Here is a 14,295-nt window from a genome sequence, read left to right on the forward strand (position 1 = left end):
CACTCATTGATTATTGTCTGGCTCTTAATCTGGACAAAAACTGTCGCCTGTTGGTTTTCAGGTTCTCTGACCCCACCCCCATCCTCACCCCTCACTCTGCTTGGGTCGCAGATTTCCCCAGTCACTAGTTTTCGGTATCTAGGGATCTTTTAAGCTCTAAATATTGCACCTGACAAAAGTTTTTTCTTTTTTTACCAGCTTTCCACAGTTCGTCATCTTTTTAATCACAGTGATCTTCTTGCTCTTATTCTCTCTTTCTTCACCTCATGTCTTGACTACTGTATGTTGTTTACACAGGCCTACCCCAATCTTCTGTAAAACAATTACAAACTCTTCAGAATACTGCTGTCAGAATGCTGTGTCATGCCCGTCGCTCAGATCACATCACTCCTTTGTTAAAATAACTCCACTGGTTACTGTTGATCAGCGTATAATCTTTATGATAGCAACCTTAACTTTTAAGGAACTTGCTTTGGCCTACTGAATTACCTAGCAAGCCTCACCATCCCTTTCTCACCTGCTCGCACCCTTCATGATCTCAATGACCATTGCCTTGTCCTTTCCAGCCCCAAGACTGCCCACTATAAATCCACTAGGCACAGTTCTTTCTTCTTTCTATCGCCACATATATGGAACAATCTCCTGCATCCTCTTCATACTGAGTCTTCCTTTAAAAGCTTCAAGGTCAACCTGAAGGCCTGGCTTTTTAGGCAGGCTTTCAGAGGGTCAAACTGATTCGATGGCATGAGCTTCACCAGCTACAGACCTTCCTTTTTCTTTGCTTGTCTGTGTAAACTGTTTGGTGTGAATGTTGACCTTTACTATTTTTAATTGGAGGTCCTTTCCTGATTCAATTTATTTTAGCTTGTACACCGCTCTGTACTACTTTAGCAGCTAGTGCAGTCTAGCAAATTGAAACAAACTATAAACTATAAGCTTCTGTATACCCTTTCCCAAAAAATTGTTAGCTAGAGAACCCACCCACATATACAATGTAAAGTGTAGATTTCATTAACAAAGTAAAAAAGTAAGTCTAGCATTGATTCACCTTTCCCATGAAATAAACAATATCGATCAGCTGTGTGTGAAGAGTAGGCATGCTTTTATCATCCCTCAGTGTTGATGTCCCCTGGTTCCTGTATACTTCCTCCCACAGATGGTGAAAAAAAAAGCGCTATAAGATGACAAAGTCCAAGATAAACTGGTTTTAATTTTGCCGCACGTCCATTTTCCGGCACAACAGAAAGCCTTTTTTCCAGGCGTGCTGAGGAAATGGAACAGCGAGCATTCAAAACACACACCTATACCAGCGCAGGCCACTTTTAGGTGCACCTTAGTGAAAGGGCCTGCCCCTCTGTTAGTAAATTTTCAATTATGGCAATTTAAAAAGATGTTTTCAGGTCTGCTGCTTAAAATATTCACCTGGGGCCCTTTAACTAAGTGGCAGTAGGGCTACCGCTCATGTAGCATGCGCTAAATTGACACTACTGCCCAGTTGGCATGCCCACCCAGTGGTAATTTTGAAGCTGGCACGCCTATTTCCCACAGTAGAAAATATTTTTCTATTTTCTACCATGGGGGCATTCCTGGTGGTGATCAGCAGCACAGCCACATTGGTGCTCGCTGCATGAGTACCGTGTGTGTAGCACGTGAGCCCTTACTGCTAAGTCAATGGATGGCGGTAAGGGCTCAGGCATAAATAGCAGCACGCTACTTTTAATTGTAGCTCGCGGCCACTGCCCCCATTTAAAAAAGCCTTTTTTTTTCGCAAGCTGCGGTAAAAAATGGTCCAGCATGCGCCCAAAACACACACCAATACTACCGCAGGCCACTTTTACTGCGGCTTAGTAAAAGGATCCCTCAGTTTTTATAAAATATTTGACACAGAATGTCTGTCTCAGTTAATTTTACTCCACCAATTTACAAAATATGCACAAGCTGGAGTCCTGCGCACAGCTCCAATTAAGGCAGAATTGTCTTCTCTGTGGGATTTAGTTTTTATAACTGATTACCAAGCACATTGTCCCAATGGTTCTCAGAAATTGCAAACAGCCTATTATTGAGAATGTGCCCTATTAACAGAGGTCGTATAAGCAGCTCACTTTGCTAACTAATCTCATCAAATGTATAGTAGTTCAACAGGCAGAGGGACTGATAAGCAAGCAGTGTTTTCCAATTAAGTGAATCTGTTAACCTCTTGAACTATAAATAAACTGCAACAGCAACTCTTGATTAGGCATATTAAGGCTGACTTTCTTTGCAATCTTGGAACATAGGGATGCTTATGAAGATAATTCCAGAAGGAATTTGCAACCATTTTGGAAGTTTAAATGCTGCATGTAGAACTGTGTTCAATTCTCTTGCAGCACGTTTATTTTTTAAAGATCTCATTGCCGTCTCTGATTCTCTTTATCATAGTAACATAGTAGATGACGGCAGAAAAAGACCTGCATGGTCCATCTAGTCTGCCCAAGATAAACTCATATGTGTATACCTTACCTTGAATTTGTACCTGTCTTTTTCAGGGCACAGACCGTATAAGTCTGCCTCCCCTATCCTAGCCTCCCAACCACCAACCCCTCTTCCCCCCACCTGCTCCGCCACCCAATTTCAGCTAAGCATATCACCTCTTTCCTTGTCTCTGCCTTTGACAGTGACAAGGACAATTTGTTTACAATTCTATGGCCTCCTGATTCAATGTCCTCTTTGTCCCATGTCAAATAGCTATGGTTCCCCAAACAAAATTATATGAACTCCGTTCTTCTACTGTTTTTACTGCTTGAACAATCTGTTTCATATTAAGAAACTTGAGGGCCTTTGCAGAATCAAAATGCGACATTTCAGGTGATATTTTCCTTATAGTAAGGCTTAATTCCCATTCTAACTCTTGTGTTCTATTTAGTAGGAACACAAGAAAAGAATTCCCCAACATAGCACACCAAGGAATGCCTGCTTAGAATCAATTACCTAACATGCAAACTTAGTCTAAGAACAGACTGGAGATCACGTAGCTTTTCATTTTCAGGGGGTTTATTTGACAGATGAGCCCTTACTTGCTGACACATTACTCTTAATTGTTTTGCCTTTGATTATACTAATTTTTGAATTCTGAAACTGTTAGGTTCATATATACAAAATTAGATATGTGCATTGATTACCTCTAATCATTTGTAATGTCTTTTATGATGTTTATATGTATAGTGTTTGGTTCTTTTTACATTTTACTAAAATATTATTGTACTGTACACTACCACAGACTAATTTCTTGAAAAGGCGGTTTATAATTTTAATAAATAGCTATAAAATGAATCAGACTCTTAGTACATATTCATGGGGCAAATGAAGCACACCTTATACAGCTCCACAGTTGCTTTTACCCAGATGGACAATATTCTGTAAAGCATTCAGTCGCAAAGATATTCCATGCATAAAATTCAAATGCAGTGTTTGATCAGGATAGCAAGCTCATTCGATTCTCAGCACTTTGTTAATAAGATGATACCTTTTTCATTGGACACAACCCAATACACTTCCTGACTAGCTCTCAAAGGCTGCCCTTCTTCGTCAGATCGGAAACAAGCAAATGCTGGCAGATGACAGTATGTATATATATATATAAGTGAAACATCAAAGCACCCCAGCGACAGTCCACTGAATTGCAAACACGCTTGCTTTTTTTGAGTTCTTAATGAACATTCATCAACATATTTACAAACACTCGATTTTAAGAACTAGGTTAATTTGCTTAGAGGTCCTTTTACCAAGCTGCGGTAAAATGGGCCCTGCACTAATGGCAGGGGACATTTTTGTTCTACGCTGCGGCCCTTTTTACCCAAAATATGGCATGGCCATGCAGTAAGATTTCACCTACTGTGTGGCCATGCAGGAGGGAGCATTTAACGCCATCCATCATGGTGGCACTAATGGCTCCCGTACTAACCGGGCGGTAACTGGGTAGCATTCATCGCTGCCCGATTACCACCAGGTTAGTGCTATGCTAGAAAATAGCTAGCTAGTTTCCCTAGCACAGCAAATGGTGCATGCCGGGGCTGGAACTACCACCGGCGCCCGTGTTGGGCAGACGGTAGTTCCACATTAGCTTATCACCACTCTATAAAAAGGGCTCCTTATTTTGGTTACCAATTCGAAGTCCTTGAGGACTGGAATTAAGAACCCCCCGTTTTGTGCCATCACTTATTATTACTTTTTTAAAATTGAAATTTAAACAAATTAAGTACAACAAAGTACTCCTAAGGTAAACAATCTAGTCCACATCATGGAAGGAGGTAGGGGACAAAATAAAAGAAAACAAAAAAAGAACATAGGAAATGTAGATCAATAAGTCATACTATTACCTGGAAAAAACTAAGGTGATCTAGTGTTTTTTTTCTGCTCATGATCAAATGAATTTACTTCCCTATCGGTTAGCAACCTTTCCAACTGGTCTGGTTCAAAGAAGACAAAACTTGTATCTAGAAATGTAACTAAGCATTCTGATTGACATTTCAAGAAAATGGTGGCACCAAGGGCCAAAACCCTTGGTTTCAATTGAAACAATTGATTATGTCTAGACTGAGTAGCTCTAGGAACATCCAGAAAGATCTGCAGTTTCTCTCCACAAAAAAAAGGAAATCTGTCTTTTTAGAGTAATTTTTCCAAATCATAACCTTATCTGCTTCGGAGGAGAAAGAAACCAAGGGAGTCTTTTACTAAGGCGCACTCACGTTTTTAGCACATGCTAAAATTGTGAGTGCGCTAAATGTTAAAGACGCCCATAGGAATGCATTGGCGTCTCTAATGTTTAGCGCACCCACAATTTTAGCATGTGCCAAAAAGGTGAGCGCACTGTCGTAAAAGACCCTCCAAGAGAGTGGATTGTGATGTAATATTGTCCTGAGTAGTTTCTAAAAAGTCAGTTAAATGTATCAGATCATCTGTAACACACAAAACATCAGGCTTCATCTCATCTTGTCCACTCCTAAGAACGTTCTTATGCAAATAATGCCATTTATTTATAGCTATCTTTTCAGCATTAGATAAAGCAAAGACTTCTTTAAAAAAATTTCCTCAACAATATATCTACATATAATTTATTTATTTATTGGTGCCATTTCTGTCCCATTGAACTCAGGTTCAATGTGGTTTACAATATAAACATAAAAGAAAAGAAATAAATGTGAGCTACATTTAAAGAATAAATCATAAAAAATATTATAAAGGAAGTGATGGGGCAAATTCAGTAGGGCATCAGAAAGAAGTGAAATATAAGGAACTAAATAATATTCAGCACTGAGTTCTAACATTGTTGAAGATTAAGCTAAAAGTTTTTAATAAATTATGAAATACCCCTCCGAAGGGACACCACCTTGTAGTGGTGGAGGGGCTTCCGTGTTTCAATGACTCAGAGGGCTATGCTGAAGGGTTACCTATATCAGACAGGCCTCTGAGGAGAAACCAGACAAAGAGTGTCCCAAATTAGGGAGAGTGGAAAGATGATGACCTGAAGCTCGTACGCTCAACGGTCCAGCTGTCCTCTGAAGTTCTTTGTTTACTTGAAATTTCCTCTCTGCATTTGCAGTTACCTTAACTAAGAGGAAGGGGACAATGGGGGGTCAGCCGCAGATGACCAGCGTTTTGTCCCCTGTGCAGCAAGTGTGGGACAGCTGCGCGATGTGCTGCCCACAGATGACTGGGTTGATGAGTCCTTTGATTAGCGCCGGCGAAGGAGCGTCAATGCTCTTGGACCTGGAAACAACTTCATCACTCCCGAGTCATTTAACCACCATGTCCAAAGGAGTGGAGGAGTGAGTTAGGAGTGTATGCTGAAACGGAAGTCGTTTACAGCTGAACCCGTGTCGGCGGTGCCACTCCTAAACCTGTAAGAGCTATCAGCTTGGAGTTTTGGGCTCCCATGGAGGTTACATTGAATATCATCTGGAAGGTGCTCCAGGACCTAACGGTGGTAGTAAATAATTTTGCTTCAGATATAATCGTATTAGTGAGCCACATGGATAATTGAATCGAATCCTTTGAGAATGAAAAATTGATACAGCAAATTAAGTTCTACAGGAGTAGGAAACGGTTAAGATTTTGAAAATGATAATAGACCAGAAAAATTTGAACAAAATGAATATTATTACAGATGATTAATATCGAGGTTGTTGTTTTCCCAGAGTTCCGGGTATGACTCCTAAAGTGTTTTCCTCTGAAATGATTCCTCTTAGTATATTAAGTCAAAAGGAGTGAAGCCTGTGAAACTGAGATTACCTTAATCAGTGGGAATTGGATTAGAGATTCAAGTGTTTGTATTGTTAAATAATTTCTGGTTTTAAAAGAGAAAAAAATGAAATCAGGTGTATTATTTCCAATAATATTGGACAATAAGTATGTTTCCAACGAAATTAATTGACTATACATCGTCTTGGGTTTGAAGAAGCCAACCAGACAATCAATGTGGAATAATGATTCAGATAAATAATAACTGAGGTTAATCAGGTTAATACCACGTTTTCTTGGTTTACTGTTGTTTAATTGATCTCTTTGTCTTGTTTCACTCTCCCTATTTCATTTTGTGGTCTAAGAAAGAGAAAGATTTATATAATCCATTTATCTAGTTGAGATTGTTTTCCGCTAATATTATATTAATGTACAGTCATCTCTGTATTACTGTTTGCAAGTGACCCTTGTGAAATGAAAAATTATAAATAAATGATTAAATAAAAAAAATAAATTATGAAATAACCCATAATCACTAGTATATCTAATTTGTTTAGGAAGAGAATTATAGATTATAATAATGAACATACGGGAGAATTCAAAAACGAAATCAGGTGTATTATTTCCACTAATATTGGACAATAAGTATGTTTCCAATGAAATTAATTGACTATACACCGTCTTGGGTTTGAAGAAGCCAACCAGACGATCAATATGGAATAATGATTCAGATAAATAATAACTGGGGATAATCAGGTTAATACCACGTTTTCTTGGTTTACTGTTGTTTAATTGATCTCTTTGTCTTGTTTCACTCTCCCTATTTCATTTTGTGGTCTAAGAAAGAGAAATATTTATATAATCCATTTATCTAGTTGAGATTGTTTTCAGCTAATATTGTATTAATGTACAGTCATCTCTGTATTACTGTTTGCAAGTGACCCTTGTAAAATGAAAAATTATAAATAAATGATTAAATAAAAAAAATAAATTATGAAATAACCCATAATCACTAGTATATCTAATTTGTTTAGGAAGAGAATTATAGATTATAATAATGAACATACGGGAGAATTCAAAATCTCAGATTAGTAGCTCTAACTTGGTTATCCAACATTTCTAATTTTCTATGGAGGACTGGCCTAGTGGTTAGGGTGGTGGACTTTGGTCCTGAGGAACTGAGTTCAATTCTCACTTCAGGCACAGGCAGCTCCTTGTGACTCTGGGCAAGTCACTTAACCCTCCATTGCCCCATGTAAGCCGCATTGAGCCTGCCATGAGTGGGAAAAGTGTGGGGTATAAATGTAAAAAATACCAACTATCTTTAATCCCAGATGTTCCTGTATGTTGGAGTAAAGCAATCTGAGAGTCTGATTTCTTAAAAGAGATTTCTAACTGATGAATTTTACAGGCCAAATCATTAATCTTAGAGACCACTTGAAGACATAGAATTCTCGGACTGGAATTTGCAGCAATGCTTCAGTCCTCTTCACCACTTTCCAAAAATCAATTAAAGTTATCTGTGAAGCCTCAACTTTCACTATTGGAACTTCCTTAGGAAATGTAATTGCCTTCAGAGGGCATGCAGCTAAAGATGACTGTGGTGGTCACTGTTGTAAAGCCAAAATCTCCTTATTAGGGGAAAAATCTTCTTGGGATAAATCCCCCATTAGAAATTAGATAGGGGGAAACGGGTGGGCCAAGGGATTGTCTATATCCTGAACTCAAGGAAGTGACCACTGTTGGAGAGGAAAGAGTAGTCTTAGGGCCCTGTTTACTAAGCTGCACTGTAGGTGCGCTAGCATTTTTAGTGTGGACTAAAAATTAGCACGTGCTAACGCTAGAGACACCCCAACTCTGGCTGTAAAAACTAAGGGTCCCTTTTACTAAGACCAGAGGCATATCTGCGTGGGGCCACAGGGGCCTGGGCCCCCCGCAGATTTCGCCCTGGCCCCCCTCCCCGCCGTCAACCCTCCCCCACTGCTTACTTTTGCTGGTGGGGGCCCCAACCCCCGCCAGCCGAGGTCCGACCCGCAGTCTTCATATTTCGTCTTCCTCCGACTCCTCCGTGGCCATGCTGTAAGTAACCCTGCTGATTTGTTGAATCCAGTTCGGATTCTGACGTCGCAGCACATTGTACGCGCATACAACTTGCTGCGATGTCAGACTCTGAAAATATTTTCTACCGTGTGTTTGGGCACACGCCAAAAATGGAACTACCACCTAGGGCATGCAGTAGTGCTAATTTGATGCACGTTGGCACTTATGTGTCTTTGTAAAAGGGCCCCTAAAGCTGGTACTGGCCTGACTTGTACAGTCTATGTCCCTCATATAGCAATCCATTTTAGGATGGGCTGGTGAGGGCTTTGACGGACATTCCAGTAATTTGGAACACAAGGACAATGCCAGGCAGACTTTTACAAATGACATGGCATGGCAGATGTGGATAGGCTGGAGCGGGCTTTGATGGCAACTCCAGTAGTTGGAACATAAGGACAGAGCCGAGTAGACTTCTATGGTCTATGTCCCAGAAACACCAAAGGCAGACCATGATCAAGCATATAATCTCACGTTCATTGTTGATTTTAATCTTGAATTGATGTTGCTATTTTACTATGCATGTATCCCTGACTGTTTTATGTACTTGTTGGTCTGCATTATTTATTTAATTGCATTTGTATCCCACATTTTCCCACCTTTTTGCAGGCTCAATGTGGCTTACAATACATCTTGAAAAATAGAAGACATTAGAAAATAAACATTTAGTATTACAGAGGAATCTTGGGCAATGTGATAATGAAAAAGCAAGATAATAGTATAACAAGCAGATATTATAAGACAGTTTTAAATACATGTAGAGGAATTGTGTGTGTTCACATTGGTTGATCTTTTTGGTATGCCTTGTTAAAGAGATGGGTCTTCAGCAGTTTGCAGAAGTTCATTAGTTCGTAGATCGTTTTTAGGTTGCGCAGCAATGCGTTCCATAGCTGTGTGCTCAAGTAGGTAAAGTTTGACGCATGCATTAGTTTGTATTTTAGACCTTTGGTTTCAATAAAGATATTTAAAAAAAGAAATCTATGCATGTCTCCTCAAGCTAGCCTCTTTTTGCGCCCAGGAATGTGTTTCCTCAATCTCTGTGGAAGATGATTTACACTTTTAAGGGGGTAGGTGAGGGCAATTTTCATCAAACTCAATTTAATCAGATATATCAATGTTTATTCAGGGCAGTGGAACATCATTTTGGTTGGGGAAGGGGAAGGGGAGGCACCAATTAACTAAAATTCATCCTCTTAAGCTCTCTGCTTGATGGGAAACAAACAGTTGGTCAGTCTGTGGTCCATTGTTCCACAGCCTACGATTTCTGTGAGTATATGACTTCAAACTTGTTCTCTTTATGTATTAAATGGCATGGAACATAGGGTATCCTAAGCTGTCTGTGCTTGAAAAACTGTATGCAAAACTTTAACTTTATGCACACCTCCTTGTGAGAAGATTTAGTTTTAAGGTATGTTGCATATATTCTTATTTGGTTAATAAGAATATATGCAACATATAAACATACAAACATATATGCAAGAATATATGAACTCCTATCATGATTTTTTAACACTGGAATTTGGATGATTTGAGCTTTTCTTGAGTGACTACAATTAGCAATCATGTTTGCAGTCAATCTGCAAATGAAAGGGAGGACATTTCCACCTGCGTAAATTGAGTAACTGAAATTGGCGTTTGCTGTGAATTAGTTTTATTATGTAATTATATTCAGTTTTTTATTGTATAATTGGACATGCAATCAGAGAATGGAAGATTTTTCAGGATGAAGCAGCTCTATTATTTATCACATGCTACACATTAGAAAACATTTCAGTCAGCAATGGGTTGTGAAGAGCATGAGGTGGTCTTAGTTTTTTTTCAGGTGTATTTGATTCCCATGAGGTATGCAACACTGAAGACTTGAAATGTTAAGCATTTCTCACTGATACAAAACTGGAGAATCTCATTGTGTTAAATTACATTGAGTCGATATTTAGGAGGTAGTGAGCACTTAAAAAAGGATCATTGTCACCAGCTAAGTTAGACCCAGATATTCAATGCTGGACCTATCCAGACACTGAATTAGAAACTGGTTGACAGATGCCAGAGGGTGGTGATCAATGGCATTCACTTGGAGAAAGGAAAGGTGAGTAGTGGAGTGCCTCAGGGATGAGTGCTGAGGCTGATTCTGTTCAATACATTTGTGAGCAACATTGCTGAAGGGTTAAAAGGTAAAGTTTGTCTTTTTGTGGATGAGACTAAACCACATCAAAGAAATCCTCACAATTACACACATACAAGGGGGGGGGGGGGGGGGGTTACATTAGCAAGGCTCAAATTTTGTCCTAAAAGAAAGTTATTTTCTGTTCTTTGCCTGCTGGAGAGGTGCACTGCTACTGACCTGAATTAGGTGTTAAAGTTTCTTGAAGAGATATGTTTTGTTTTTTTATTCAATCAGAGAAAAAGAACTTTACAAGTTAAACACTTGAACATGAAATACGGAAAGGTAATACAATGGGGCATCAAAGAAAAATATCCCATTTTCAAACAAGAAAAATGTCCATCTTTTGTTTTGAAAATGAGCATTTGCTAGACATTTTGGTGCTCAGTGTATCTATCTTATAGGACCATTTTTGGAAAAAAAAAAAACAAGTCCAAGGGAAAAACACACAAAACCAAACCATTGGGATATATGGGAGGAGGGGCAACATTCTTACTAGACTGGCCACATTGACATCCCAGTAGAGCAGTGGAGCACCGTAGGGAGCACTCAATGGACTTCACATAAAAGCTCCCAGCTACACATTTCACTATTACCCCCTTATATTGAGCCCTCCCAAACCCACTGTACATCACTATAATAGCCCTTATGCCTGCAGGAGTCACCTATATGTAGATACAGTAGGTTTTTGGTAGGTTTTGGAGGGCACACACTTTCCACCACAATATTTTGATGTTTTTTTTAGGAGAAAAACAACCAAATGCTGCTTTATGCTATTTTTGAGACATTTTTCTGTTTTGAAAATGAACTCCAGCGTGTTCTATCATTCAGTATCACTATTGCTTAAATAATACAGCCTATTAATCAACAGTGCATACTATTGCATAACAGTGTGTACTATTTTTCAATAGAACACTTAAGAAACAGCATCTATTAGTCAACAAGTGATGGCACAGATAAAAAGAAAGCCGAAATTAAAGACACAAAGAGAAGAAAACATGAATTTGGGAGTTTTCCTGTCATCTTGATTTTAAAATGGCATCAACAACATTCCTCATGTTGTTTTAAATGAATGCATACCTGTATTTAAAACAAACCTGGTTTTCTACAGTTTGCAGCACTTTGAAGGAGTCACAAACTGCTTTTGGTAAACAGACGTGTAGATTACCTATACATTTATGGAAGAGCATTATTCCAGGGGCAGCAGAAATGTGTTCTTTTTAAATTATGGTTTATTATGTGTTCTAGCCTTTAATACATCATGTCTAAAAGGAGAAGCACAACAGTAAATCAGGAAGTACTTATTTGCAACTTAGGTGTAATGGTCTGTTATGCTTTTGAGTTGCATTCCCAGTAGGTTCAAAAAAATCTAATTTACACAGTGAAAACATGCCACACAAGCAGGAATATACTGGTTTGCTCGGGTTTTTATTAGAAGCAAAGATCCTAGACATTGGGATCTGATGTATTCTTTTTAGAAGATAATGTCGAGTTTGGAAAAAACAGGGATTATAGCATCAGTACTTATTCAGCATTGTTGTCCTCAGTGCTTTTTTTGTAGAAAAAAGGGTGCCAGTATTCATTATGGGCGGGGTCACCACATATGACTCCACCCCTATTATAGCCACACCCAAATTAGCCACACTCCTTATACCAGCCATGGCACATATAAACAGACATCATTGAAAATATTATACTAGTATAGGAGAAAAAAATAACGTGATTTTTTTTTCATTATAAATAATTTCCGTAAGCTGTTACAGCTCCAGTATACCCAGTGCAAAATAAGACAGCAGATGTAAATTCTCAAATTGGACATATTCCAAACACTAAAATGAAAATAAAATGATTTTTTTTCTACCTTTGTTGTCTGGTGACTTTGTTTTTCTATCCATATTGGTCCCAGTCTCTGATTCTGCTGCTTTCTATCTGTTCTCTTAACCCCGTTTCCAGGGCTTCCTTTCCATATATTTCTTTACTTTCCTCCTTTCTTTTTCATTTCTTGCCCTACATCCATAAGTAAAAGCTGGGTCCTCCTCCATGGAATTGACTGGAGGAGGTATAATGTGGATCCAGCTTTTGCCTATTTTCTCCATCCATGTGCAGTTTTTCTCCACTCTTCCCTTTCCCTCACCTCCATCCATATGCATCTTCTTTTTTTTTTCCTCCTCTCCATCCATGTCCAGCACTTCTCCTCTCACCTTCTCTCCATCCATGTCCAGCATTTCTCCTTTATCCCCGCCAACTCCTCCATCCATCCATGTACAGCAATTCTCCTCTATCTCCTGCTCTCCTCTCCATCCATTTCCAGCATTTCTCCTCTCTCCCCTGCCCTCCCCTCCCATCCATGTGCATCTCCTTCCTGTCTTCCCTCCCCTCCATCCATGTCCAGCATGTCTCCTCTCTCCCCTGCCCTGCCCTCCCATGTCCAGCGATTCTCCTCTATCCCCTGCCATCAATGTCCAGTGATTCTCCTCTCTCTCCCCTTCGCTCCCCTCTCATCCATGTCCAATGATTCTCCTCTCTCCCCTGCCCTCCCCTTCCATCCATGTCCAGCAAATCTCTCTTCGCTGACCTCCCTTCCCATCTATGTCCAGTATGTCTCCTCTCTCCTCTGTCCTCCCCTGCCATCCATGTCCAATGATTCTCCTCTCCCCTGCCCTCCCCTCCCATCCATGTCCAGTGATTCTCATCTCTCTCCTGCCCTCCCCTCCATGTCCAGCGATTCTCCTCTCTCCCCTGCCCTCCCCTCCCATCCATGTCCAGCGATTCTCCTCTCACCTGCCCTCTCCTCCCATCTATGTCCAGCAATTCTCTCTTCCCTCCCCTCCCATCCATGTCCAGCATGTCTCCTCTCCCCCCTGTCCTCCCCTCCCATCCATGTCCAGCATGTCTCCTCTCTCCCCTACCCTCACCTCTCATCCATGTCCAGCGATTCTCCTCTCTCCTCTTACCGCCCATCCTATCCATGTCCAGCAATTCTCTCTTCCCTGCCTTCCCTTCAAATCCATGTCCGGTGATTCTCCTTTCTCCCCTCCCCTCCATGTCCAGGAATTCTCCTCTCTCCCCTGCCCTCCGTCCTCTCCATGTCCAGCAATTTGTTCAAAGCCCAGCCCCCCGCTCTCCCTCAGCTCCCTGACTTTCCTTGAAATCTTTAATTTGCCCGAAGTCGTGGCAAACCAGCAGTAAAAACAGCTGGCGGGCAGGCAGGCTTGCTTCCTCGTCACTTCCATTCCCTCTCAGTGTGTCCTGCCCTCATGGAAAGGAAATTACATCAGAGGAAGGTGGGACGCGCTGAGAGGGAAGGGAACCGACAAGGAGGCAAGCCTGCCTGCCCGCCAGCTGTTTTTACTACCGGTTCGCCACGACTTCGGGTAAATTAAAGATTTCAAGTAAAGTCGGGGAGCTGAGGGAGGGCAGGGGGAGGGGGAGCACGGGTGCACGAATGGAAGGGAATGGGCAGGTAAGCCGAACCTCTCAAAAAAGGTGCCGGTACACCGTACCGGCGCGTACCGGCACAAAAAAAGCACTGGTTGTCCTAAATTCACAACCCGAGCATTCAGCACACACTCAGACATAAATTCCTGTGTTACATATTAATACACTACAGCCCACTTTTGACAAAATTGGATTTTATTTAGGCCGTAGCCAGGAACATCTAACATTGTATTTCTAAACAATAATAAGTAACATATTCCATTACTTGTAATCGGGTGGGTGGGTGGGTGGGTTGGGTCACCTCTGCTCTTCATGTGCTTGCTGGTCACAAAATGACTCCCTTTCCTTGACCTTCCTGTCCCTTGCCCCTCCTTTTTTCTTCT

Source organism: Microcaecilia unicolor, chromosome 2, assembly GCF_901765095.1.
Source record: "Microcaecilia unicolor chromosome 2, aMicUni1.1, whole genome shotgun sequence".
NCBI classification, from domain to species: domain Eukaryota; kingdom Metazoa; phylum Chordata; class Amphibia; order Gymnophiona; family Siphonopidae; genus Microcaecilia; species Microcaecilia unicolor.